Source organism: Lepidochelys olivacea, assembly GCF_965140295.1.
Source record: "Lepidochelys olivacea isolate rLepOli2 genome assembly, chromosome: 6".
NCBI classification, from domain to species: Eukaryota; Metazoa; Chordata; order Testudines; family Cheloniidae; genus Lepidochelys; species Lepidochelys olivacea.
Genome location: NC_140416.1, coordinates 14246679 through 14273004, shown reverse-complemented (window position 1 = coordinate 14273004; position 26326 = coordinate 14246679). Strand labels below are relative to the sequence as shown.

At 49.9% G+C, this 26326-nt stretch overlaps 1 pseudogene across 1 annotated transcript; it reads right to left on the bottom strand.

Annotated features, from left to right (window-relative positions):
• Positions 1-2503: 2503 nt before the first annotated feature.
• Positions 2504-17396, bottom strand: LOC311522777 (olfactory receptor 5G9-like; annotated as a pseudogene). Its single transcript has 3 exons — positions 17375-17396; positions 3562-4109; positions 2504-2914 (listed from the first exon to the last, which is right to left on the bottom strand). The product of its transcript is annotated as an olfactory receptor 5G9-like (transcript).
• Positions 17397-26326: the final 8930 nt, after the last annotated feature.

Genomic DNA, 26326 nt, shown 5'->3' with positions numbered 1-26326 from the left:
TTTGTGTTCAAACACAGACATCCAAAAAAACCCTAGGAAGAGGAACAGGAAACTGCTCAAAGTTTATTGTGCAATACAAAGAAACTAAAACACCTCCAGCTAAAACTGAACTTCAGCACTTTCTGAATTTCTCTACCAACCCTCATACCACAGCAAGTAGGATTTAAAGCCTTCTTAGTCCATGTATATATATTGTGTTGTTTTTTATTCCTTTTATTCCTTTGGCTTCAGCAACCTGTTTCTCTGAATATTGATGTCATGAACTCCATAGACATGTTCACCACTTTTCCCTTCCCAAGTGCAGCAGCTTTAACCAAGACAAGCCACATATGAATAGTGTGCAACAGACAGAATGGAGTTTGGACTTTGCATCATCTTGATACATAAATAGCAGTGATATTAGCAGGAGTTGGGACTTACATCCTGCAATAATTTAAAGGGAAGGGTAACAAGCCTTATGTGTGCGGTAACATAAAATCCCTCCTGGCCAGAGGTACAGAATCACTTACCTGTAAGGGGTTAATCAGTTCAATTAACCTAGTTGGCACCTAAACAAAAGAACCAATGCGGGGGGGGAATACTTTCAAATCTGCGGGAGAGGGAAGGTTTTGTTTGTGCTCTCTTTGTTTTGTTCCCTCTCGGGACAAAGAAAGAGACCAAGCAGGTAACCCAGCTCCTAAAAAAATCCTAAAATAATACATCTAAAAGTACAAAAATTGTAAGTAATAGCAAGAAAATAAGTTAGATTATCTTTTGTTTTAGCTTGTAAATTTTCCCTATGCTAAGAAGTCATTTTATTCCTGTTTTGTAACTGGGAAGCAAAGTTAGAGGGGAATTCTCTGTGTTTTAAATCTTTTTATTTACCCTGTGAAGTTATCTTCCATCCTGATTTTGCAGGTGTGATTCTTTTACTTTTTTTAAAATAAAATTCTTCTTTTCAGTGTCCTAAAAATCAGGGATTTGGTCTGTGCTCACTTTGTTAACCTATTGGTTGCTACATTATTCTCAAGTTTCCCCGGAAAAGGGGGTGAAGGAACTTGGGAGGATATTTTGGGGGGATAGGGCTCTCTGCCGTCTTTCTGGGGCAATTCTCTTTAAGATCAAATAAGCAGCAAACTCTGAGCTGGCTCACACCCCACCACCCGCCACCATTTGGGGCTTTGTTGCCTCATTTTAAGAATTTCTCACTTTTTTGTTTTTGTTTGCAGTTGCCAGAAGCCCTTGTCCCAGCTGAGAAGTGGAAACGAGAGTTTTGCTGTTCATTTCAGCAGAGAAATAAGAAAAGTGGGAACGGGAATCCGTTGATCCCATTCCTCTTAGGATGGAAGGAGAGAGAGGGATTTCCGCCTGGTGGCAATCAAACAAACAATCTCACTCAGCTGGTGTAAGTCACCTTAGAACTACTGCCATGGGATGGCCTATATACGGGTCCCTAAATACCAGTGGCAGATTTAGAGTTAGTGGGGCCCTGTGCTCAGCTTCATTTTTGGGGTCCCCTCGGGACCCAGCCAAGAAAAAGAACATTCTCTCTAATCCCCCTCCCCGCCCGTTTTTCATTCTTTTTTTCTTCTTCATCCTCCTCCTATAAGTAATAGGAAGTAAATGAAAATAAAGGGAGGTACCTTGATTGTTTTTGTAGTCTAACTTATTTTTCCATAGACCACTTGAAAATCGTGGAGGGTCTCAGTGGACCACTTAATGATCTTTCCAAATGTTGTTTGTACCGTTAGCTAACTATTGTAAAGCACTTTGGATAAGAGCGCTTTATAAAAAAAAATGCAAAAAAACATTGGGGTGCGGGGTCTGGCCAGGAATTAGGGTGTGGGAGGGGGCTCAAGGCTGGGGGTGCAGGGTCTGGAGGAAGTTAGGGTGCAGGAGCAGGCTGGGGGTTGGGGTTCAGGGTCTTCCCAGGAGTTAAGATGCAGCAGGGGGCTCAGGGCTGGGGAAGGAGGTTGGGGTGTGGAGCGCTTACCTGGTGCAGCTCCCATTTGGTCCGAGGGGTGCAGGTGGGAATGTGTGTGGGGGGGTAGGAGCTCCCGTTTGGTGCTCAGGGTGGGGCTAGGTATATGTGGGGGGTGCAGGAGTCAGGGCAGGGGGCTGGAGGTGTGGGCTGGAGTCGTGGAGCTGCTCCCAGCCCCCTGCCCTGAGTGGCTCACAGCAGGGGGCTGGGGGGGCTGTGTCAGGCGAGTGAGAGGGCCCCGCCCTTGCTCTGCACTGCCCCGATTCCACCCCCTTCCCCAAGGCCCCGTCCCGCCTCTTCTTCACCTCCTCCCCTGAGCACGCTGGGGCCCCTCCCTGAGCACTGGCAAACAGCACCCTGAGCACTGGCAAACAGCTCCTCGGCGGCAGGGGAAGCGCGGCGGAGGGGCAGGGACCTGGCACACTTTGGGGAGGAGGCAGGGGAGGTGGAAGCTTGGCTGCCAGTGGGGGAAGAGCCTGCAGCAGGAGCTGGCAGGACCAAGCTTCTGTCCCCGCAGCTGCCTGGCCCTGGGGCCCCCTGTCATTAGGGGCCCTGTGCCAGGGCATCCTGTGTTTTACTGTAAATCTGCCCCTGCCTCAGGACGTCCTTCACGCCCTTGTACCTCAGGCTGTAGACAGGGGGTTCAGCATGGGGATCACCAAGGTATAGAACACAGCCACCATTTTCTGCCAGACCCTGAGCTGTCAGATGAGGGTCGTAAATACGTAAAGATCAGGGTCCCATAGAAGATGGAAATGACAGTCAGGGGGGAGGCGCAGGTGGAGAAGGCTTTGTGCCTTCCTGCAGCGGAGAGGATCCTCAGGATATCAAAGATGAGGTAAATGTAGGAGATGAGGATGATGAGAATGGTGCCTATTGTTTCTATGGCTGCAAAGATGAAATGCATTAGCTTATTGATGTGAAAGTCAGAGCACGAGATTTCTTGGAGTGGGCGAATATCATAGAATCATAGAATATCAGGGTTGGAAGGGACCTCAGGAGGTCATCTAGTCCAACCCCCTGCTCAAAGCAGGACCAATCCCCAACTAAATCATCCCTGCCAGGGCTTTGCCAAGCCTGACCTTAAAAACTTCTAAGGAAGGAGATTCTACCACCTCCCTATCGAACCCATTCCAGTGTTTCACCACCCTCCTAGTGAAAAAGTTTTTCCTAATATCCAACCTAAACCTCCCCCACTGCAACTTGAGACCATTACTCCTTGTTCTGTCATCAGCTACCACTGAGAACAGTCTAGAGCCATCCTCTTTGGAACCCCCTTTCAGGTAGTTGAAAGCAGCTATCAAATCCCCCCTCATTCTTCTCTTCTGCAGACTAAACAATCCCAGTTCCCTCAGCCTCTCCTCATAAGTCATGTGTTCCAGTCCCCTAATCATTTATGTTGCCCTCCGCTGGACTCTTTCCAATTTTTCCACATCTTTTCTTGTAGTGTGGGGCCCAAAACTGGACACAGTACTCCAGATGAGGCCTCACCAATGTCGAATAGAGGGGAACGATCACATCCCTCAATCTGCTGGCAATGCCCCTACATATACATTCCAAAATGCCATTGGCCTTCTTGGCAACAAGGGCACACTGTTGACTCATATCGCAGAAGAAAAGATCGAGAACATTGGAGTGGCCGAAGGACAGACTGAATACAGTACACATAGGCACAATGGCATTGAAACTGGCACATAGTTAAGAGCCAGCCACCAGCTGGATGCAGACTCTCTTGGACATGTTGACATTATAAAGCAATGGGTTGCAGATGGCCACGAAGCAATCTATGCCGTCACAGCCAGGAGGCAAAGCTCATTGTTGGCACAGAAGGAGAAGAGGAAAAACTGAACCACACACCCAGAGAAAGAAATGTCTTTACTCTTCGCTAGGGAAATGACCATTGCCTTGGGGGCAATCACAGCGGAGTAGACAACATCTAAGAGTGACAAATTGCTGAGGAAAATGTACATGGAGCTGTGGAGTTGGGAGTCAACCCTAATCAGCACAATCCTTCCGACATTCCCCACCAGGGGGCAGAACTAAATGGCAAAGAAGAACAGAAAGAGGATGTTTTGCAGCTTTGGACTGTCTGTTATTCTCCAGAAAATGAAGCCAGTCACCCTGGATCCATTTCTCCTGTCACTGTGCTCTGTGTCAAAGAAGAGGCAGAAGAGGGGATAGAAGCAATGGGTACCACAACAATAAATCTGATGTACAGTGGAGACTCCTATTATCTCTTAAGAGGTGCCTAAATAACGGAAATTTAATTTAGTCATAGATTCCAAAGCCCAAAGGAACCATTTTGATTATCTAGACCAGTGTTTGTTTGTTTTTCATTTGTGGACCAATCAAAAATTTTGAATGGAGGCTGAAATCTTAGACATAATCTGTGGTCCCCTAGGAATCCATGGACCACAGATTGAAAACCAGTGTTCTATAGTAACAACAACCTTTTGAGGACCCCTTAGATATAGTCTGTGGACCCCAAGGCATTTGCAGATGACAAATTCAAACCCCTCAATCTAGTCTAATTGCTTGTGTAACACAGGTCATCATTTTTTTCCAATATTTTTCATTGTAAACTAGAACATATCTTTTAAAAAATCATCCAATCTTGAGTGAAAAATTGTCCATGAATGAAGTATCCACCATGACCCTTGATAAATCGTCCCAAGGGTTAATCACCCTCACTGTTAATAGAGGCCTTTTATGAAGAGCTGGTCAAAATTCCCACTTACCCCCTTGGAAATTTAAGTTAGACAGTTCTACATGTGGAATCCTCAGTATTGGAGGTGTTTCAGAGCAGGTCAGAAAAAACCACCCATCAGGATGTTAACTTGGTGTTACTTGGTCTTGACCCCGCACAGGGAGCCTAAATTGACTACGTGAGGTCCCTTCCACCCTACATTGCCAGGATTCCTGAATAAAAGTATTTGTATTTATTATTATTATTTTATTTTATTTTTTTGCAAAAATGCTGAAATTTCCATGGAAAATTCAATGAAAAAGAGATATGTTTGTTTTTGCAGGAGGAGGGCAGTTTTCATCTATTTCCTAGGAATTTAGTGTTCCCACTCACTGTAGGAGGGTCTGATCCAAAACAGACTGACACCAAGGGAACTTTTCCATTTATTTCAGTGCACTTCAGGTCAGGCTGTTTGGGAAGATGATGAAATCTGATATTAACAGCTATCAGAGTGAGAAGCAAGGAAAGGTAACATGCTATGTATTTGAAACTTCTGCACTCCCTACAAGAGGATATCTTCAAGGCAAATGGATTAGTAAAGTTCACAAAGAATTATAAATTTATATGAACTCAAAGGGGAAAAAACATTACCTTTTTTATTGAACTACTAAATATGAGATTTTGAATGCACCGAAGTCAGGAAATGGAAAGCAGGGTCTAAAATCCCAAAATGTTTGTGATAGCTTCACCTGCCTTTAACTGATGAGTAGAAACAACATCCGTAATAAAATGGCATAAGCAGTGCACTGGCCAACTCAGCCCATGCAAATACAGCCAGACCCACCCAAACATATCTCTACTTGGGCTCTTACCTGAAATCTCCGTGAAGGTAAAGTTATGGAGCCAGATCCTGAGCTGGTATAAACTGGAATTGCTGGAGGATTTTTAAATCGAGCACTTTAATACTTTGAGATCATTTTTGTTTAAAGTCTTACAAATAAAAAATAAAAACATGGTGAACAATATATTTGCATGAATATTCAGTCATTTTCCTGAGATATGGATCTTTTGCACAAACTGGTCTCCTTTGGTTGCTTTTTATTACAGCTCCTAGTTTTTTTCAGATTTGCCCACCTATGGTTATGAACAAGGTCACCAAAAACAAAGTTCTTGCATTTCTCTATGAGACAAAGAAACACCAAAGATAAGAATCAAAATCTCCATAGGGAAATGGAAGCATAAAGTCACACTCATCTGGAAGCCCGATTTCCTAGTAATGTGTCTATTTTGGTACGCGATTTCTAGAATTCTTTACCTTATCAATGTGAAAAATTAAAATGCACATGCCTGCGCACACGCACACACACATTTCAATTGTCCTGTGTGGATTAATCACATTTCACCATAATAGGAAACCACAAGAAAACGTCAAGAGAAAAAAATATATTAAACAGACCATTGAAAAATAAAGTATTTTTCCACAAAATGTAATTTTACTGTGTTATTATATCCTTTATATTTTCCAGGTTTCAGAACTGATCCTAAAACATCATCAACTCTTACCTTGTTATAACATCGCAATATCCAGAACACTTCCAAATGCTGTGTTCCCTCTTAACTATGATGTAATGTGAGATAGAAAATAAATTAATTCAAGAATCATTTTCAGGTAGAAAGAGCCAAAATTGCTAGTAAAGTAAAAAAAAAATCTAATTTCTAAGTGAATCACACTAATACTGTAGCTATTTAGAGAAACTGAACTGAAAAACAATGGCAGAGAAAAAGAATTACTTTAAATAGAAGGAGGTGAGCATTATGGAATTTCAAAAGTGGGGAAGCAGAGGCAGCAAGCGAGTTTGGAAAAGCTTCCACCTCAAGAGGAAAGGACCCTAATGAATATTAAGGAAAACATCTCTCTCTCTCCCCCGTGCTCACCATGCAGTATCTTATCATCATGTATAATATAGGGCTACAAATCTCTATAATTTACTATGAGTGAGTGGAGACAGTGGGAGGACCAGCCTGTCCTTCTCAGAAGATATTTCTTTAGCAGAGTCATAAAGCAGCTTCAAAGAGAATAGCCACTGATCTCCACCTAACGGGCCACAATGAGACACTCTGGTCGTTGGAATTGCAGGTCAAACAGCATCAAGAAAGATGGTTCCCTTGGAACCTAGGTGGGTCCAGATGTCCCTGTTCTTTCTCCCGCTTCAAACTAAAAAGAAAACTGAACTATGCAAGAGATATTTCATTTCATTATCAGTGTGTATCCACCCTAAACACATGAGACCTTCCATGGGGGCAGAGAATGGTGCATTGGGGAAGCCAGTGCTGCCCGTTCCATTCTGTACTGTCTTTTTTAACAATCTTCTCTCTCCAGGGCTGTCAACTGGGAATATTTCACCAGCACAAAATCCACTCTGGGAAATTTTAAAGGAAAATGTTTGATATTCAAATAAATGAAACACATTTTTAGAAAAAGAAAAAAAAACCTCTGTAACCCTTCTGCCTGTCAGAGTTGGCAGCAACAAGGGCCGGGTTCAGTATCTAGGGGTTCCATTCCAATAACACAATGCAAAACCGGCTCGAGCCCCCAGCCAGTGACCTGGGACAAATATATACCACCCCCGCTGGGCGCCTCCAAGAGGCAATACTTCCCCTCTCGCAAGCACATAGTCTGAGTGTAGCAAAAAGCCTTTTAATAACAGAGAGAAACAACCTGGCATTATGTTGGGGAAACACCACCGACAGGATTCATAACACAACCCATAAGCAAAAAACCCACCCCAAGCAAACTGGGGCGTGTCCTTTCCCTTTGGTTCTTGAGTCCAGCAACCCAAAATCACCCAAAGTCCCAAAAGTCCAATGACCCAAAAGTCTCTGTCCCTGGTCAGAGGAGCCCCAGAGTTCGAAAGTTTATCTGCAGAGTTTTACCTCCCAACCTGGGTGGAGATTGGGGGTTGGGGTTAGGGGCACCTTACGTGGTCCAAAGCTGATGGCTCCACCTCTCCATGGGGCTCCGCTCTGCCAGCCACCCCATGAGCTGCTCTAGGCATCCGACAAACTGCTCTGCTTCACCAGCCGCTCTGATTGCTGTCCCGCAAACTGCAATGCTCTGCTCTGCCAGCCGTCTCGCAAACAGCTCCACCATATAGCTTCAGGCTCCCCCACTACTTAACACAACACTCAGTGATTTCAGCTCTTAGTAAGTTTACCTATTTTGTGATTTCAACTTGTAGTAGGGGAGCCTCAGTGCTGGTGCACCATTAGCCCAAAGTGAATTCAGCTCAGCAGCCTGCAACTATACTCCTGATGGAATCAAAATTAGCTCTGATATTCTACCGTGGAGAGAGGAGGAAGTGCAATTAGCATGTAAAACCCTCACCAGAGGCCCATACCACATAGCGTTAATACCCCAATCTCTCTCAATTCACAGAGTTTTGGAACCCATGTCCCTTGCCTAGCGAGTGCTACTTAGTTGATGGCGAGTCCCTCCATCATAACAAAAGGCCAAGTACAGTTCCACTGTCCTTGATTCCCATAATCAGGGTAATAACAATTTATTCTTCCTGCCCCAATAACAGAGACACTGGGGATCCCACAGCAGCCAAAGTGACCATTTGGGCAGCTATGGCCTCATTCTAGGCGGGGTGGGTGTGCCTATGCAAATGAGATCAGCCCCTGAAGTTCTTTTCCACAACTTGCCACACTTCACCACCAGATGTCAGGGTGGAGCTCATCCTGACTCTGCTTACACCTCCATTAAACAATATTCTTTGAAACCAAGGGGTAATTTTAAACAGACTATTTTCCTCTTCGTTTAACTCATTAAAGCACAATGGGCTAGATATTCGGTTGGTATAAATCAACATAGCTCTGCTGATGCTGATGGATCCATGACAACTGACACCAGATGATGATCTATCCTGATATTCCCAAACACTTGACATGCAGCGTTCAGGATAGTTTAGGCAGTTGGTCCCATTTCACTGCAAGTTATTTTGTGAGAGAAAATGAAGACAACATTTTGGTGTCAAAAGCATCAGCATTTTGAGAACAGAAAAACAATCTTCTTTCTTGGCAGACAGAATGGATTTTGGAGCTTTCCCCAGGTATCAGAACTGAAAGAAAAATAGATGAATCACCTTATTCTTTTCCTCATAATATTAAAACTTGTTGCAAGAGAGAGATCTCTCTTTCTTGAATTCAAATGGATTGGGTAAGGGGTAATTGGAGACACAGTTTATTTGTTCTGCATACACGAGGGGACAGAATTCCTCAGAGCTCTGAATCTCAGGTCAGGCACAAGTGTGTGGGGGGGGATCATTAAAATACCAGTTACATCTCCCGGCAGCAGGAGAGAGTTAGACACCAATATATGGTCTTCAAATGTAGTTCAAGTTCCTGGACATGTTGATGTTTCTCTTTATCTTTCCCTCTGTTTTATGCAGTCCATAAATCTGAAAATCCCCCTAGCAAGAGGCACGTCCAATCACAAATACACTAAGAGGAGCCCAGCAAGATTATAATCAATATCCACTAGGATTATAGCTGTGAATACAGTTTCCTTCAGAGCAGCAGGACTAGACATCTGTATGTTGCACAGCCAAAAGTCAATGAGCATTCTGCTGTTCAGTGCTGAGAGAGAAGGAAACATTTGAAGTAGAAGCACGAGAGAGTCCAGAACTCCAGTAAAAATTCAGGAAATGCACCTGCATGTGCCCGTCTGATTCAGATCTAGATTGGGCGCTGTCAAGGGCCCTCAGCAAAGAACCTGGCATGACACATGCTATTTAGCTGAACCCTTATCAGGCAGGATAACTAGGGTGATACAGCAGCTGGGAAGAATGGAGATCCTGTCAATGTCCCTGAAGGCCAGGATGTGAGCTCAGATTGTATCAGGACCAGTTTGGAGAAGATATCAGTGAAAACCCTGGAGAGGGGGATGCGCCTGGCCAGAGACTGGAAGTCCAGGCTGGTTACTGCAACTCTCCATCCCCTCCCTCCGATTGTTTTCTGAAAGTGTACTTTCAACACTGAGGTCATTGTAAGTTATGGCCAAATAATTTGCTGTCCTGGATAATATACCATGCATTGCTGTGTGTGTGTCTGTGGTGTAGTGGAGACGCTATGCCATTTCCACAGCCTCCTCTACCTTCCCCTCCCCTCTACCAGCTTCTGCTGGGCACAATCCAAAGTGGATGCAGAGCACTGGGGGAAATGGTTTCTGAAAAGCCAACTTTGCTGTTTAACCAAGAGTTCAGAGTATGGGCTATATGGCTTGTGCTGAAGCCCATGGTCTCTAGCAAGTTCACAAATATAAATCAGTGCCCCTCTGTCCAGTTCACCGCAGGCAGGCAGGTGGGGGTGGAGAGGTTCAAACACCACTTGGATCAATGCTCTCCAGCCAAGCTCAGGCTTTGGTTGGTTTCCTTCATTTCCCCCCAATCCTGGTAGCTTATGCTGGGAAATTTCTCAGGCAGCATGAATTCTCAATGGTCTTTCAGGAGCACTGGGGGTGCAAACCTGCTAAGGCCTCCATAATAGCTAGGGCCCTACCAAATTCACGGCTCACTTTGACTAATGAAAAAACCCTCTGACCTTGAAATTGACCAGTGTCACCATTTCAGATGTTTCCATCTGAAATTTCATGGTATTGCAACCAAGGGGGTCCCGACCAAAATGGGATAGTGGGAGAGTTCAAAGGTTGTTGTAGGGGGGTCACAGCATTGCCACCCTCACATCTATGCTGCCTTCAGACCTGGACTCTGAGGGCAGCATCCAGCAACCTTTCTGAAGCTAGAGGAGGTTCCCAGATGTGGAGGTGGGTCCCTGCTGCTGGGAGCACCTCAGCTGGGGCATCCTACCTACTAGTTCCTGGCAGATCAAAGCAAGGGCCTTGGCCAATTTGGGGGCATCCAGAAAAATGGACACCTGAGCCCCAGAAGGAACTGCAAGGGAAGCCCCGAGCCCCAGCTGCAGATGCCTGGTAGAAGCCCCAAGCCCAGGCATCAAGAGTGTCAGAAGGAATGGGGAGGGGCATGAAAGCCCTGAGCCCGGGCACCCAGAGACGTGGTTGGAGCAGGACCCTTGTCAGAAGCTGCCAGGGCCAAAGCCCTGAGCCCAACGCCAGGATGCTGCAGTGCACTGGCTTCTGCACTGCCTCTGGAGGTGCGTCTGATATCCCCACAGAGAGCAGCCATACAGGGGACGTCCTGTCCCCAGCCCAGCAGACTAACAGCTAGGAGGCCCCTACTGGGGGACTGCCAGCAGGATGGGGACATCAGATTTCACAGGGTGGGTGTAATGTATGATTTGTGACACGTTGTTCACTGCTGTGACATTGGTAGGGCCCTAGCTATAGAAGAAGATCGAGAGGTGGCTTGGTTATGGTATAGAAGTCCCTTCATGAAGAGAAAAAAATGAATACCGTCTACAATCTAGCCAAGAAAGGCACAACAAGAACCAACACCTGTCAACTGAAGCCAGAGAAATTCAAATGAGAAGTAAGGCACACATTTTTGACAGTGAGGGAGACTAACCACTGGAACAAATTACCCAGGGAAGAGGTGGATTCTGTTTCCTGGTGTCCTCACATCACAACTGATTGTCATTCTGGAAGGTGCCTTTTAGTGAATTACAAGCTATTGGGCTTAATATGCTGGTAAGTGTGTGAAATTTCATTGCCTGTAAAATAGAGGCCGGATTAGGAGATCAAATAGTTTCACAACCGATGCCTCTATGGAAAACTCAATGTGGGCTGAGGAACAGACTCTGCTGTTTTACTGGGTAGCCTGCTTGCTCCCCAGAATCAATAATGAGCAAGTGGGGCGATCCAGGGTGCAGTTCAAACATCCAACCGGGCTGGCCAGGGGCAGACATCAGGCCTGCAAAGGAAAGGTGAGTGTGGCAGTGACTTCACAAAGGCCTTTGGCAGGAACTCAGCCTATTGGGCAAAGGTGGTGAGGCGGGTGTGACCCCACAGAGCTCCCTTGACAACAGCCCGGCAGGACAGGGGTGCAGGGCAGGGGGAACCTCGGAGACCCCTGTGGCCTTGCTGCAGCAAGCCTCCATCTCGCGGTCTCTCAGTGGGGACCAAGAGAGGATTGGTGTGGAGGAGATTCTTTGGGAGTGTTTGCATTTCTGTGCGGATTTTGTCAAAAGAAGTCATCATCTGTGTCGAAGGTAGGCTATATGTACAAAATGGGGGACTCTTTCCTGGGAAGCAGTGACCCTGAAAAAGACTTGGGGTCATGGGGGATAATCAGCTGACAATGAGCTCCTAGTGGGATGCTATGGCCAAAGGGGCAAATGTGACCCTGGGAGCCGTACATAGCAAAATCTCAGGTAGAAGTAGAGAGGGTCTAAATCTCTGTACTGGGCACTAGTGCAACCACTCCTGGAATATTGTGTCCATTTCTGGTGTCCACAATTTGAGACAGATGCTGATAAATTGGAGAGGGTTCACAGAAGACCGACATGAATGATGAAAGGATTAGAAAACATGCCCTGTGGTGACAGACTACAGGAGCTCAATCAAAGAGAAGATTAAGGGATGAGCCTAAGGGAACAAATATTTACTAATGGGCTCTTCACTTTAGCAGATAAAGGTTATGATCAGACAATGGCTGCAAGTTGAAGCTAGACCAATTCACACTGGAAATAAGGTGAGCGTTTTTAACAGTCAGGGTGTGGAGCAATTCACCAAGGGTTGTGCTGGATCCTCCACAACTGGCTTTTTTTTAAATCCAGATTGGGTGTTTTTCCAAAAAATCCATTCTAATTCCTATGGGAATTATTTTGAGGGAAGTTCTATGGACGATGTTAAACAGAAAGTCAGACCAGAGTGGTTCCTTCTGGGCTTGGAATTTATGAATCTGTGACTCGCTGGGGGCGTTTGAAATTTGTCCCTTTTTGATTCCCTCTTCCTCCTTCCCTCTTGTCTCTTCTCTTTGCTCTGCAGCTCTTCTTCCTGAGGAGGGTGGGGCTCTGCTCCTGCTGTCATTGTAGGGGGCCTTCACAAAGAGGTGGGGTTGGAATTGTTTGCTGATGGTGATCTCCACTATCCTGCTCTCCTGTGGTGACTAGTGCTGTCTTTTGCCCGTCTGTTGAGAATGCTCAGGCCCCAGGCCCTGAGAGTCTCCGCACTGATTGGCCAAGCATGGGGTTATTGCTAAGTCAATAGGGAGGAGACTCAGGCACTCTTGGCTGAGTACAGTGAGGCCTAAGGCTCAATTCAATGGCATTTCTTTGTCTGCCTATAAGGCGAAATTTTTTGAAGCCTGCTTCCAATTCATTCCAAAATTTCAGGGAATTTCTAGGCATTGGTGGGAAGAACCTTGTTGATTCTAGTGACAACTGGAAAACAACAGCGCCAGAAACGCCTGATTTCCACACTGGGCCCCTTACATTGGTGCTGTAAGCTGAAGAGCCTTGTGACTTCAGAGTTAATTCAGCCAGTCAGTGCTAAATCTCCGTGGACGGTTTGCATAAATCAGCACATGAACCTGCAGGTTTCAGCGGGAGCAATGGCCAAGGCAGGCCGCAGGGTTCGGGTTCATGCTCAGGGTTAGCGGAGTGAGTGAGCGACAGGTGGCTGAGTTACCGCTGATGTCACAGGGTTACTGCTCAGGCCGCTCTGTCTGCAGCACCACCTGGGCAGTGACTGTCAAGGGGAAGGTTTTGTTGATTTGAAACTTATAAACCAGCAAGTGCAGGAGAGGAACGGCTTGGACGATTTGGCAATCAAACGTAGGTTTTGTGGCAGCATCCTGTGCAATTGGTACTGATGCAGGGACAGAGACAGCACTCCTGCCCCTCCCCCCACCTCTTAGCTGGGCCTACATAAACCAACCAGTGTCCAAAACTCTAGTTAGTCTCTTTTAAGACTGAGCAAATAATTCACAACTAATTATTGATATGATGAATTTTGCTGCCTCCTCTCCTTTCATAGAATATGAGCAGTTTATGATTCCCTTGAATGAAGTCGTTCTTCTAAAATCAAAGTGCATACAAAGCAATGGCTGTTTCAAAACCAAAAATCCCAAAAAGGATTTAAAAATGCAAATTGTAATTTTAAAATATAAATTTAAAAACCATTTTATTTGTTTTAAAAACCCAAACTATCAGGGATAAAATTTGAAACTATGACAAGCTATGTTAAGGCCTATAGTTGCTATAACCTATTAAACTAATTTAAATTAAATAAGAATTTAAACTAATTTAAATTAAATAAATAATTACATGAAGAAATCCATGTTTGCTGCCAAGTTTCAGAGGAAGTCAAACCACTGAACTGTTGGAAGTCACTGCCTAAGCACCTGGCTCCAGAGTTTGTTGAAATACTGAGCCTGATTTTGGCAGCAATAACCTCTTCCGTGGGTGCAGACAGAATATTTTCTTCATTTCAGTTGATGCAGCTTCTTCATTCAAATTTAAGAAACTGATTAGGAGATGAAAAAGAATAAACGCTTCTTTTCCTCTTGTAATATATGAATAAATGCTAGAGAGGAGGAGATGTGAGCTACTACTTCTAAAATCTTGAAGGACATTATGACGAGGAACAATCAGTTCAATTAACTAACTAGAGATACTTCTTTACCTTAGTTTGTTTTAAATGGAAAAAAAAATGTTTCAATCAACCTTTTTGTTTTTATGTATCCTGCAAAACCAGCAAGTCAACATGTTTTAATGGTTTCCTATTCATAGAATCCTAGAAGATTAGGGCTGGAAGAGACCTCAGGAGGTCATCTAGTCCACCCCTGCTCAAAGCAGGACCAATCCCCAACTTAATCATCCCAGCCAGGGCTTTGTCAAGCCAGGCCTTAAAAACTTCTAAGGATGGAGATTCCACCATCTCCCTAGGTAACCCATTCAAGGTCATCACCACCCTCCTAGTGAAAAAGGTTTTCCTAATATCCAACCTACACCTCCCCCACTGCAACTTGAGACCATTGCTCCTTGTTCTGCCATCTGCCACCACTAAGAATTTCGTGAGAATCAATCTTTCATTAGAAAAATACTCAAAAATACAAATGCAAAACATTTTGAATTAAATCAATCCACCCTGATCTTTAGTGTCTTGGGGTCTGGGCCTCTGAGTCCTGACTGAGACCCTCATTGGCTAGGAACATCCAGGAAGCTGGTAACAAATTCCAGTCCTGTTAGCATCCAAGCCTCTATAATCCAAGGAACATCTGATGGCAGTGGGAGACAGAGGGGCACTGAGAATTTCTAACTCATGATTGCAAACACAGAGATGTGTTATTGTCTTTGAATGGGGGACAAGTAGTAAATCCGTCAGGATTCTTGCCCCAAATAACAATCACCCACTGTCCTTTTGAGCACAAGGGCTCTAAAACTCCTGACATGCTCAAATCTCTCTCCTGCTAGGACTTAGAGAATTTTCTCCTTCCCCATAATAGAGGGGTAAAGAGAAAGGAAGTGACCTATCTATGGTCACACAGCAAGGTCATGCCAGAGCTAGAAAGAGAAGCATGAGAAAAGAGTTGTATCAAAAATGTTTTGCATTTAAAACTAACTGATTTCTTAAACAAAGGAAATGTGAAGTGTAGTTAGTGAATTGAAATGATACATTCTGGTCACCATGTGTTTCTAGATTTATGAACTAGTAGATCACAGATTATTCATAGATTGAAAGAGGAAAACAAGTTTGCCTGTTTTGTGAACTCCAAATGGTGTTCTTAAATTTCAACGAACTGGTCAATTGAATGGAACTATTTGAATAAACTGAAATGAAGAAAATATTTTCTGCACCTTTCAAGGAAGCTATTGCTGTCCAAAGCTGGGTTAGCATTTCAGCTAACTTTGGTTCCAAGGGCTTAGCTAACACATCATTAATTTTAAGTAGATGATTTTTAATAAAGAAGCCTGTTGTTAATTTAATTACAAATCCAGTTAATATTTTTTAAAAATAATCTATTTTTATCCACCCCACTAGGTATGAAAGGGCCTCTTAGCTCATCTCCCAACCCAGAAAGGGCTGATCCTCCTCCATCCAAACTCTAGGGTGGGCACCTCTCTCTGTACTGGGCTGAACTGAAAGCCAGGATCCAAACACTCCTCACTCTAGGATCATAGAATCATAGAAGGTTAGGGTTGGAAAAGGCCTCCGAAGGCAATCTTGTCAGGACCAACCCCAACTAAATGATCCCAGCCAGGGCTTTGTCAAGCTGGGCCTTAAAAATCTCTAAGAATGAAGATTCCACCACCTCTCAGACTGGTCCAGTCCACACAAGAGATCCACTTCCTGAACACTACAGTGCTAATAAACGATGGTCACATAAACACCACCCTACCGGAAACCTACTGACCGCTATTCCTACCTACATGCCTCCAGCTTTCACCCTGACCACACCACACGATCCATCGTCTACAGCCAAGCTCTGCGATACAACCGCATTTGCTCCAACCCCTCAGACAGAGACAAACACCTACAAGATCTCTATCAAGCATTCTTACAACTACAATACCCACCTGTGGAAGTGAAGAAACAGATTGATAGAGCCAGAAGAGTTCCCAGAAGTCACCTACTACAGGACAGGCCTAACAAAGAAAATAACAGAACGCCACTAGCCGTCACCTTCAGTCCCCAACTAAAACCCCTCCAACACAGTATTAAGGATCTACAACCTATCCTGAAGGATGACCCAACACTCTCACAAATCTTGGGAGACAGGCCAGTCCTTGCCTACAGACAGCCCCCCAACCTGAAGCAAATACTCACCAGCAACCACATACCACACAACAGAACCACTAACCCAGGAACCTATCCTTGCAACAAAGCCCGTTGCCAACTGTGCCCACATATCTATTCAGGGGACACCATCACAGGGCCTAATAACATCAGCCACACTATCAGAGGCTCGTTCACCTGCACATCCACCAATGTGATATATGCCATCATGTGCCAGCAATGCCCCTCTGCCATGTACATTGGTCAAACTGGACAGTCTCTACGTAAAAGAATAAATGGACACAAATCAGATGTCAAGAATTATAACATTCATAAACCAGTCGGAGAACACTTCAATCTCTCTGGTCACGTGATTACAGACATGAAAGTTGCGATATTACAACAAAAAAACTTCAAATCCAGACTCCAGCGAGAGACTGCTGAATTGGAATTCATTTGCAAATTGGATACAATTAACTTAGGCTTGAATAGAGACTGGGAGTGGCTAAGTCATTATGCAAGGTAACCTATTTCCCCTTGTTTTTTCCTTACCCCCCCCCCCCGCCCCTCAGACGTTCTTGTTAAACCCTGGATTTGTGCTAGAAATGGCCCACCTTAATTATCATGCACATTGTAAGGAGAGTGATCACTTTACATAAGCTACTACCAAAAGGAGAGTGGGTTTGTGTGTGTGTGGGGGGGGGGGGCGAGAAAACCTGGATTTGTGCTGGAAATGGCCCAATTATCATACACGTTGTAAGGAGAGTGATCACTTTAGATAAGCTAGTACCAGCAGGAGAGTGGGGTGGGGGGAGAGAAAACCTTTTGTAGTGGTAAACATCCATTTTTTCATGCTTTGTGTGTATAAAAAGATCTTCGATACTTTCCACAGTATGCATCCGATGAAGTGAGCTGTAGCTCACGAAAGCTTATGCTCAAATAAATTGGTTAGTCTCTTAGGTGCCACAAGTCCTCCTTTTCTTTTCACCACCTCTCTAGGTAACCCATTCCAGTGCAGGAATTTGGATCTGACCTTTGATGGTCCAGTGCTGCATCGCACTTACGGAATGGCTCTTTCTGGGTAAATCTCACAGTGCTTTGCAGTAATGGTAAGTATTAGATCCTCATTTTATTCCTGGGGACAGAAACAGAGAGGGGGAATGGCTTGCCCAAGGTCCCTTAAGTGAATAGGAGAACCACGAATGAAAGCCAGGAGTCCTGACTCCCAACACCCTGTCTCAGTCACTACAAGAAGTCACACTCAAAGCCAGGGACACTAGGAACAGGGTCCTGCTTGCACTTTCCAGGTCGAGAAGGGAGTGTTCCTCTAGTGGCTAGTGCAGTGGTCTGGACACAGAACTCCTGGGCTCCATCCCCGGCTCTATCCCTGACTCCCAGTGCGACCCTGGGGCAGTGGCTTCTCCTGCCCAGGCCTCTGTTTCCATCAGTGGGGTTGGGGTCCCTCCCCTACAGCCCTTGGGTCGTCACACTTCAGGAATGTGCGTGAGGTACTGGGAAATCTTGAGATGGGAGGTGTCCTGCTGGCTTCCAGTCAGTGTTCTGGACCCCAGGCTGCTAGCCTGAGTTTATCCATCCCCTGGCAATAAAACATTGTCTTGTTTTCACAGCTGCTTTTGTTCTCCTGGTTTCTACTCCCTGCCCTGTTGGCAGGGCATTGTGCAGCACCCTTTTCCAGCCCACCCGGGTGCGGGAGATCAAGGAGGAGGGCAGGGGACCGACCATCAGTGAGCATCTGCCATCCAGCTCCATCCCATCTAGAGCAAGTGAGTGGCAAGTGAGCATTTCCTCAGAGGCTTCCCTGTTCTGCTTGGGGAGGGGCAGAAATGGGGGGAATCTCCTCTTAATGAGACTAGATTTCCTAACACAGAGCCCTGCAGCCCTTCGCTCAGCCTGGGCAGCTTGTTTCTTGCAGGGTGTTCTCCAGAGCCCTCCCCAGTGTGGTGGGAATGGCCCAGCAATAGGGCTCCCTGCCCATCCCTTTTCAGAGATTGTTCCCCAGGTCGAGAGTCTTTGGGGAGGGCAGAACCTGCCAGCTGCTGACCACCCACACCCCCAGTCAGTGAAATCAATGGGAACTGAGGGCAACCCATGCCTCCTAGGATTGACACCTTGTGAATTTTCACTGGGGACTGTCTGAGTTCTGCTCTTTCTCTGGCCTGGGAGGGAGCGTGGTCTATTGCGATGGAGAGAATTCTTTGCCCAAACTAACTGAGAGCCCCATTGCTCTGAAAGGATGAGACTCCCCCGGTGTCACAGGGCCCCAGTGGTGAGGGGAACGTTGGGAGCAGCCTGTGCTGTGAGCTGCTGCCAGTGCGTGTGGAAGGCACCCCCTGTGCCCTGTGGTGGGGTGTGCGGTGTGGGAGACTTGCCTCAGTGGAGGAGAGGTGGGCAGGGGCTCAGGCAGGCCCGTTAATGAGAGGCTGCCTTGATCCCAGACTCATGGCTGCTCCCCACTCAGTCTCAGGATGGAGCCGCAGAAGCGGATGCTGAGGAGGAAGGCTGGGCAGGTGGCTCCAGAGCCAGTAGGAAGAAGAGGTCGGCTTGCCCAGGAGGAGAGTGGACTCTCTGTCCCCGGGGGCAGGGAAGAGGCTTGTGGCCAGGCAAACAGGAGGAGCTGCCTTGCTTCTGGAGGAGGAGGAAGACACCAGCTCCCATAGCAGGCCCTGAGGCACCTTCTGGGCCCAAATGGAGGTGGCCCAGAGTGCAGCTATTCAGGAGGGATCCAGGAGAGGGAGAGAGCTGGGCAAAGCGGCTCTGGGGCTTCCTTTTGTCACGGAGTGTGGGGGAGTCCAGGCCCTGCACCCCTCTTCCTGGGATCCACTGAGACTCTCAGCCAGCCAGTAAAACAGAAGGTTTATTGGACGACAGGAACACAGTCCAAAACAGAGCTTGTGGGTACAACCAGGACCCCTCAATCACGTCCTTCTGGGGGAGCAGGGAGCTTAGACCCCAGCCCTGGGGTTCCCTGTGTTCCTCTCCCCAGCCCCAAACTGCCAACCAACCTCACCCAGCAGGTTCCCTGCTGCAGCCTCTGTTCACATTCCTGGGCAGAGGTGTTACCTCCCCCTCCCCTTCCTGGCTCAGGTGACAGGCTCTCAGGTCTCCCATCCCCAGGGCACATTCCCAGGTCAACACTCCCCCCTCCCTGCTGAGTCACATCGTCACATCTCTCCCCCCTTCCAGACTGAACTGAGCGGGGTCACGCTGACCAGTGACCTGGGGAAGTTCGGGGCCCCCTCTCCGGGACAGCGCATCCGCTATCAGGTTGGCACTTCCCTTCACGTGGACCACGTCCATGTCGTAATCCTGCAGGAGCAGGCTCCATCTCAGGAGCTTGGCGTTGGCTCCTTTCATCTGGTGCAGCCAGGTCAGGGGAGAGTGGTCGGTGTAGACGGTGAAGTGTCGCCCGAAGAGATAGGGCTCTAGTTTCTTGAGGGCCCACACCATGGCCAGGCACTCCTTCTCGATGGCCGCGTAGTGTTGCTCCCGGGGTAGCAACTTCTTGCTCAGGTACACGATGGGGTGTCTCTCCCCCTTTTCATCCTCCTGCATTAACACCGCCCCCAGTCCCGTGTCTGAGGCGTCGGTGAACACCACAAAGGGCTTGTCAAAGTCTGGGTTTGCCAGAACTGGGCCACTGACCAGAGCCTTCTTCAGCGCCCGGAAAGCCACCTGGCACTGCTCGGTCCAGACCACCTTGTCTGGCTTCCCCTTCTTGCATAGCTCCGTGATGGGGGTGGCGATGGCGCTAAAGTGGGGCACAAATCTTCGGTAGTATCCTGCCATCCCAATAAAGGCTTGGACCTGCTTTTTGGTGTGGGGAGCGGGCCAGTCTCTGATCACCTCCACCTTGGCTGGTTCCGGCTTTAGGCGGCCGCTCCCCACCCGATGGTCCAGGTAAGATACTTCCGCCATCCCCACTTTGCACTTCTCCGCTTTTACAGTCAGCCCAGCCCCCTGGAGTCGGTCCAGCACTTGTCTAACCTGGGACACGTGGTCCTCCCAGGTCTGGCTAAAGACACAGATGTCATCAATATACGCCACGGCAAAACTCTCCATCCCCCTCAGGAGCTGGTCCACTAGGCGCTGGAAGGTGGCCGGCGCTCCCTTGAGGCCGAAAGGCAGGGTCAGGAACTCATAGAGCCCCAGAGGGGTGATAAAGGCTGATTTCAGTCGGGCATCTGCATCCAGCGGCACTTGCCAGTAGCCCTTTGTAAGGTCCATGGTGGTAAGGTACCGAGCTCCTCCCAGCTTGTCTAGGAGCTCGTCCGGCCTGGGCATGGGGTAGGCATCAGATACAGTGATGGCATTGAGCTTCCGATAGTCCACACAGAACCGGACCTACCCGTCCTTTTTGGGGACCAGCACCACCGGCGAGGCCCAAGGGCTGGCAGATGGCTGGATCACCCCCAAAGCCAGCATGTCCCGGACCTCTCTTTCCAGGACCTGAGCAGTTTTCCCTGTGACTCGGAAGGGGGAGCATCTTATCGGCGGGTGCGACCCTGTCTGCACCCGGTGGACAGATTAGTGCATCCAGGCTGGTTGGAAAACAGCTGTCGGTACGGATGCAGCACCTCCCTGACCTCAGCTTGCTGGGCAGGGGTTAGCTGATCAGAGAGGGGAATTGTTTCCAGGGGGGAACCAGCTCTGGTCCCAGGGAATAGATCTACTAAAGGGTCATCTCCCTGCTCTTCCCACTGTCCACGCACGGCCAACACCACATTCCCCCTGGCATAATATGGCTTCATCATATTCACATGGTACACCCGGCGGTGGTGCGCCCGGTTCGACAGCTCCACCACACAGTTTACCTCATTGAGCTGCTTGACGACCTTGAAAGGGCCCTCCCAGGCGGCCTGTAGTTTGTTCTTTCTCACTGGGATGAGAACCATCACCTGATCCCCGGTGGCGTAGGCGTGGGCCCGCGCCGTGCGGTCATACCAGACCTTCTGCTTCCTCTGGGCTCGGGCCAGATTCTCCCTGGCCAGGCCCATGAGTTCAGCCAGTCTCTCTCGGAAGATCAGGACATACTCCACCACTGACTCTCCATCGGGAGTGGCCTTCCCCTCCCACTCGTCTCTCATCAGGTCCAGGGGGCCCCTCACCCTCCTTCCATATAACAGTTCGAAAGGCGAAAATCCGGTAGACTCCTGGGGCACCTCCCTGTACGCAAACAGCAGGTGAGGTAAGTACTTGTCCCAGTCCTGCGGGTGCTGGCTCATAAAGGTTTTCAGCATCATCTTTAGCGTCCCGTTAAACCTCTCCACCAGCCCGTTGGACTGGGGGTGATAAGCTGAGGCACAGTCGTGCCGGACCCCACATTTCTCCCACAAGCACCGGAGCAGGGCCGACATGAAGTTGGAGCCTTGGTCTGTCAAGACTTCCTTGGGGAACCCCACTCGGCTGAAAATGGTCAGGAGCGCATCGGCCACGGTGTCTGCTTCAATGGAAGCTAAGGGCACTGCCTCGGGGTAGCGGGTGGCAAAATCTACCACCACCAGAATGTATTTCTTCCCCGACCGGGTCGTCCTGCTGAGAGGCCCCACGATGTCCATGGCCACCTTCTGGAAAGGCTCCTCTATGATGGGCAAAGGTCTCAAAGCTGCTTTCCCCTTGTCCCGGGCCTTCCCCACCCTCTGACAGGGGTCACAGGATCGGCAATACTGCCGGACCGTGGTAAAGACCCCGGGCCAGTAAAAGTTCTGTAGCAACCTCTGCCGGGTGCGCCAGATTCCCTGGTGCCCTGCGAGGGGGATGTCATGGACCAGGTACAGTAGCTTGCGGCGATACTTCTGGGGGACCACCAGCTGCCTCCTGATCCCACAGGACTCTACTTCTCTTGTGGGAGCCCATTCTCGGTACAGGAACCCCTTCTCCCACAGGAACCTCTCCTGGCAGCCTCTCCTCATGGTCCATACCACACCGAGGTCGGCCAGGTCCCTGAGCTTCCGCAAGGAGGGATCTTTCCTCAACTCGGCCTGGAACTCAGCGGCTGGGGAAGGGATGGGGCCTGGTTCCCTCTCGCTGGCCAGGTCTGAGGCCTCCGCCTCTCTGAGCCGTGCCCCTCGGCCCTCCTTCCCCACCATGGTAGGGTCCTGCGCCTCCGGTGTGATACCCTCCCCGAGGTCAGGGCGCAGTGCCCCTCGCCGGCTCTGGCTACGCGTCACAACCAGGGCGGTCTGGGGCTTGCTTGGCCAGTCCTCTAGGTCTCCCCCCATCAAAACTTCAGTGGGCAAATGGTGGTGTACCCCCACATCCTTGGGGCCCTCCTTGGCCCCCCATTTCAGGTGTACCCTTGCCATGGGCACCTTAAATGGGGTCCCGCCCACCCCTGTCAGGGTCAGGTAGGTGTTGGGCACCACCTGATCTGGGGCCACCACCTCGGGCCGGGCCAGCGTCACCTCCGCGCCCGTATCCCAGTATCCACTGACCTTCCTCCCATCCACCTCCAGGGGAACAAGGCACTCTCTCCGGAGGGACAGCCCCGCGCCCACCCTGTAAACTGAGCACCCTGAGTCCAGAGCCTCCAGCCCTCTGGTGGAGCTGGCCTGGGGTACTCTTCCCTCCGGGGCAGGTGGTAAACTGGTAGGCCCGCTTTCCTGGGTCGTCTGCCCCTCGTCCAGCTGGGTCCCTACCCAGTTAACCCTGGGTAGGTTGGGTCTGCTCAGTTTGTCCCTGAGCCCGGGGCACTGGGACCGTACGTGGCCTCTCTGGCCACAGTGATAGCAGCTCAGGTCACGTTGGTCCCCTCGAGCGGGTCGGAGGGGCCCGACGCCAGGCGTTCCCCTTGGGAGGGGGTTCTCCCTATTTCCCCGCTGGGAGGCCCCCTGGTGACTCTCTCTCTGCATCGGGGGGGGCCTGTTCTTTTGGGACTCCTCCCGGCTACCCCCTGACCGACTGTTCACAAACTCGTTGGCCAGCTGCCCTGCGTGCTGGGGGTTCTCGAGCTTTTTGTCCACCAACCACAGCCTCAGGTTGGAAGGGCACTGTTCATAGAGTTGCTCCAGTACAATTAGGTCAAGCAGGTCCTCTTTAGCTCGGGCCCCAGCTGTCCACTTGCGGGCATATCCCTGCATCCGGTTGACCAGTTGTAGGTAGGTGACCTCAGGCGTTTTACGCTGACTCCGGAACCTTCTCCGGTACATCTCGGGGGTGAGCCCAAACTCACGGAGCAAGGCCTGCTTGAACAGTTCATAGTCCCCTGCCTCTGCCCCTGTCATTCGGCTGTACACCTCCACGGCTTTGGGGTCCAGTAAGGGGGTGAGGAACTGGAGCCTGTCTGCAGGGTCAACCCTGTGCAGCTCACAGGCATTCTCAAAGGCCGTCAGGAAGCTATCTATGTCCTCCCCCTCCTTCCGCTGGGCCAGGAAGCACTTATCAAAGTTCCTTGCAGTCTTGGGTCCCCCCTCACTCACCACAGTCGGGGCCCCACCGCTCCTCAGCCTGGCCAGCTCCAGTTCATGCTGCCTTTGTTTCTCCTTCTCCTGACGTTCCCTCTCCTTCTCCTCCTGCTCATGTTGACGTTGTTTCTCCTTCTCCTCCTGCTCATGTTGACGTTGTTTCTCCTCATGTTGACGTTGTTTCTCATGATCCTCCAGCTCCCTCATTTTCATCTCCCTCTCCCATTCCAGCCGCCTCCGCTCCAGGGATGGGGAGCTCCACCGGGAGGATCCCCGGCTGGGTGCCGGGGTCAGGGTGCCCTCGGTATTCGCTGGGCTTCCCCCAACCCCTCCCCCAGACATAGGTAGGAAGGGTCTCGGGATGTCCTGGGCAGCAGTCTGACCCCTCCCAGCCCGGTCAGGCCCCAGGGCCCACGCTGCGTCTGCCCGGCGGCTCCCCTCAGGGACAGGGATCGGGTCATCCAAGCGATCCCTCTCCTCCAACTGGGTAATCAGCTGTTCCTTGGTGGACCTCCCGATGCGCAGCCCCCTCTGCCTGCACAGCTCCACCAGGTCGTTCTTAAGGCGTTTAGCGTACATCTCCCTGCTGGCCACTCGCAGGCCGGGCAGCTTCCCACGGTTTCCAGGAAAAGCCCCTCGTGTGCCAGTCCTTCTTGAGGTCACCACCTCTTTGCCAGGGTCGAGCTGCAGACTCCTCCACCCCTGGGACCGCTCACTGCAATCCCCCGGGGGACCCTGTTACTGCAAAAGTCTTTCTCTCTGGTCACACATTCCTAGGGGTTAACCGCCCCCCGAAACCGTCTCTCTCTGAATCTTCAGCACACCTGGTCCCTGTCAATTCCCCTTCGTTTTACTGCTCCCCAGTCACTTACTGCAGGAAGCACCGTTCACGGGGTGCAGTACATCCCACCACTGCCACCAGTTGTCACGGAGTGTGGGGGAGTCCAGGCCCTGCACCCCTCTTCCTGGGATCCACTGAGACTCTCAGCCAGCCAGTAAAACAGGTTTATTGGACGACAGGAACACAGTCCAAAACAGAGCTTGTGGGTACAACCAGGACCCCTCAATCACGTCCTTCTGGGGGAGCAGGGAGCTTATACCCCAGCCCTGGGGTTCCCTGTGTTCCTCTCCCCAGCCCCAAACTGCCAACCAACCTCACCCAGCAGGTTCCCTGCTGCAGCCTCTGTTCACATTCCTGGGCAGAGGTGTTACCTCCCCCTCCTGGCTCAGGTGACAGGCTCTCAGGTCTCCCATCCCCAGGGCACATTCCCAGGTCAACACTCCCCCCTCCCTGCTGAGTCACATCTTCACACCTTTACAGGAAGCAGAGGAGCTGGGAGCTGCGTCCCAGAGCCCAGGAGGAGCTATCCACCAGCCTGGCCACTGAGGAGCCCCCAGCCAGCCCAGAGCAGGAGATGGGCGACTCTGGCACGGGGACCAGCAGCTCCGCCAACTCCCGCGGGGCCAGCAGCCCCTCCGTGGGGCCTGACAGCCCTGAGGTTGAAGGCTCCCTCTGTGCAGGTGAGGGGAGACCCAAGGGAAAGGGAGGAGGATTGGGCGGTGGGGGACTAGTAACACCCTGTGCCCATTGGTTCGCCAAGGCACCAAGACAGAGCCACGTGAGCCCCACTGACACCAGTGGAGTGACACAGCCACGCCCTGCGGCAGGGGATGCTGGGCGGAGTTGGGGGAGCTCCAGCCTCCCCAATAATGTTGGGGGCGCTGACTGCCACGGGACCCTGAGGCTGATGGGTCTGAGGGCGTTTCTGGGAGGGGCAGGGTGGGGCTCTCTCTGCCATGGGGTTCCCTGCAGAGGAGGGGGGAACATTGAGCCTTCTCTCTCCACTGCATCCCCCCAGCAGCAGCAGGAATTATCCTTTCTCCTTCTCTTCCTGGGGCAGAGACCCACAGTGCCCAGCTGGAGGACGTGGAGGAGAAGGATGTGTCCCCAGAACAAGCCTCCATCAGGGTCATCCAGCAGCACCTCCAGGGCAGAGATGAGGTACAAAAATCCCACATCTGCACTGCTACCGAGTCTGTCCTGCCCCTTGTTCCATCCCCACCTATGCAGGGGGGTCTTGTCCCAGAGCAACCATCACCCCAATGGGGGGCACTTCTCCTCTGATATCTGAGACCCCAAAGTGGGGGTGTTTGTCCCACATAGGCCAAGGTGTCCTCTCCCCACAGACACTGTCTCAGTTACAACCCCTGTCTGTGCAGGGTGACACTGTGGTTTCGGGAAGCGCGAGGGGGGGTGTCTTTCCCTGTCCAACCCCATGGAGGTCCTGAGCCCTGAAGCTGGTCTGGGTGTGGCAGGGAGGACCCTACCTAACAGGCTCCCTCTCTCTCCCCAACCCAATCCCACTCTTAGTGGGTGCAGAACAGGGCCAAACAGCTCCGCTTTCTCCATGCTGTCCCGAGTCTGTGCTTCTCGGTACAGCGGCAGGGGTGGGACACCCTGGAGCAACACTTCTCAAAAGCAGCCCTTGTGGAGAGCATTGCGGTGAGTGGGGCCCCGTGCCCGGCCCCGGGAGCAAGGGAGCCAGACATGGGAGGAAGAGTTA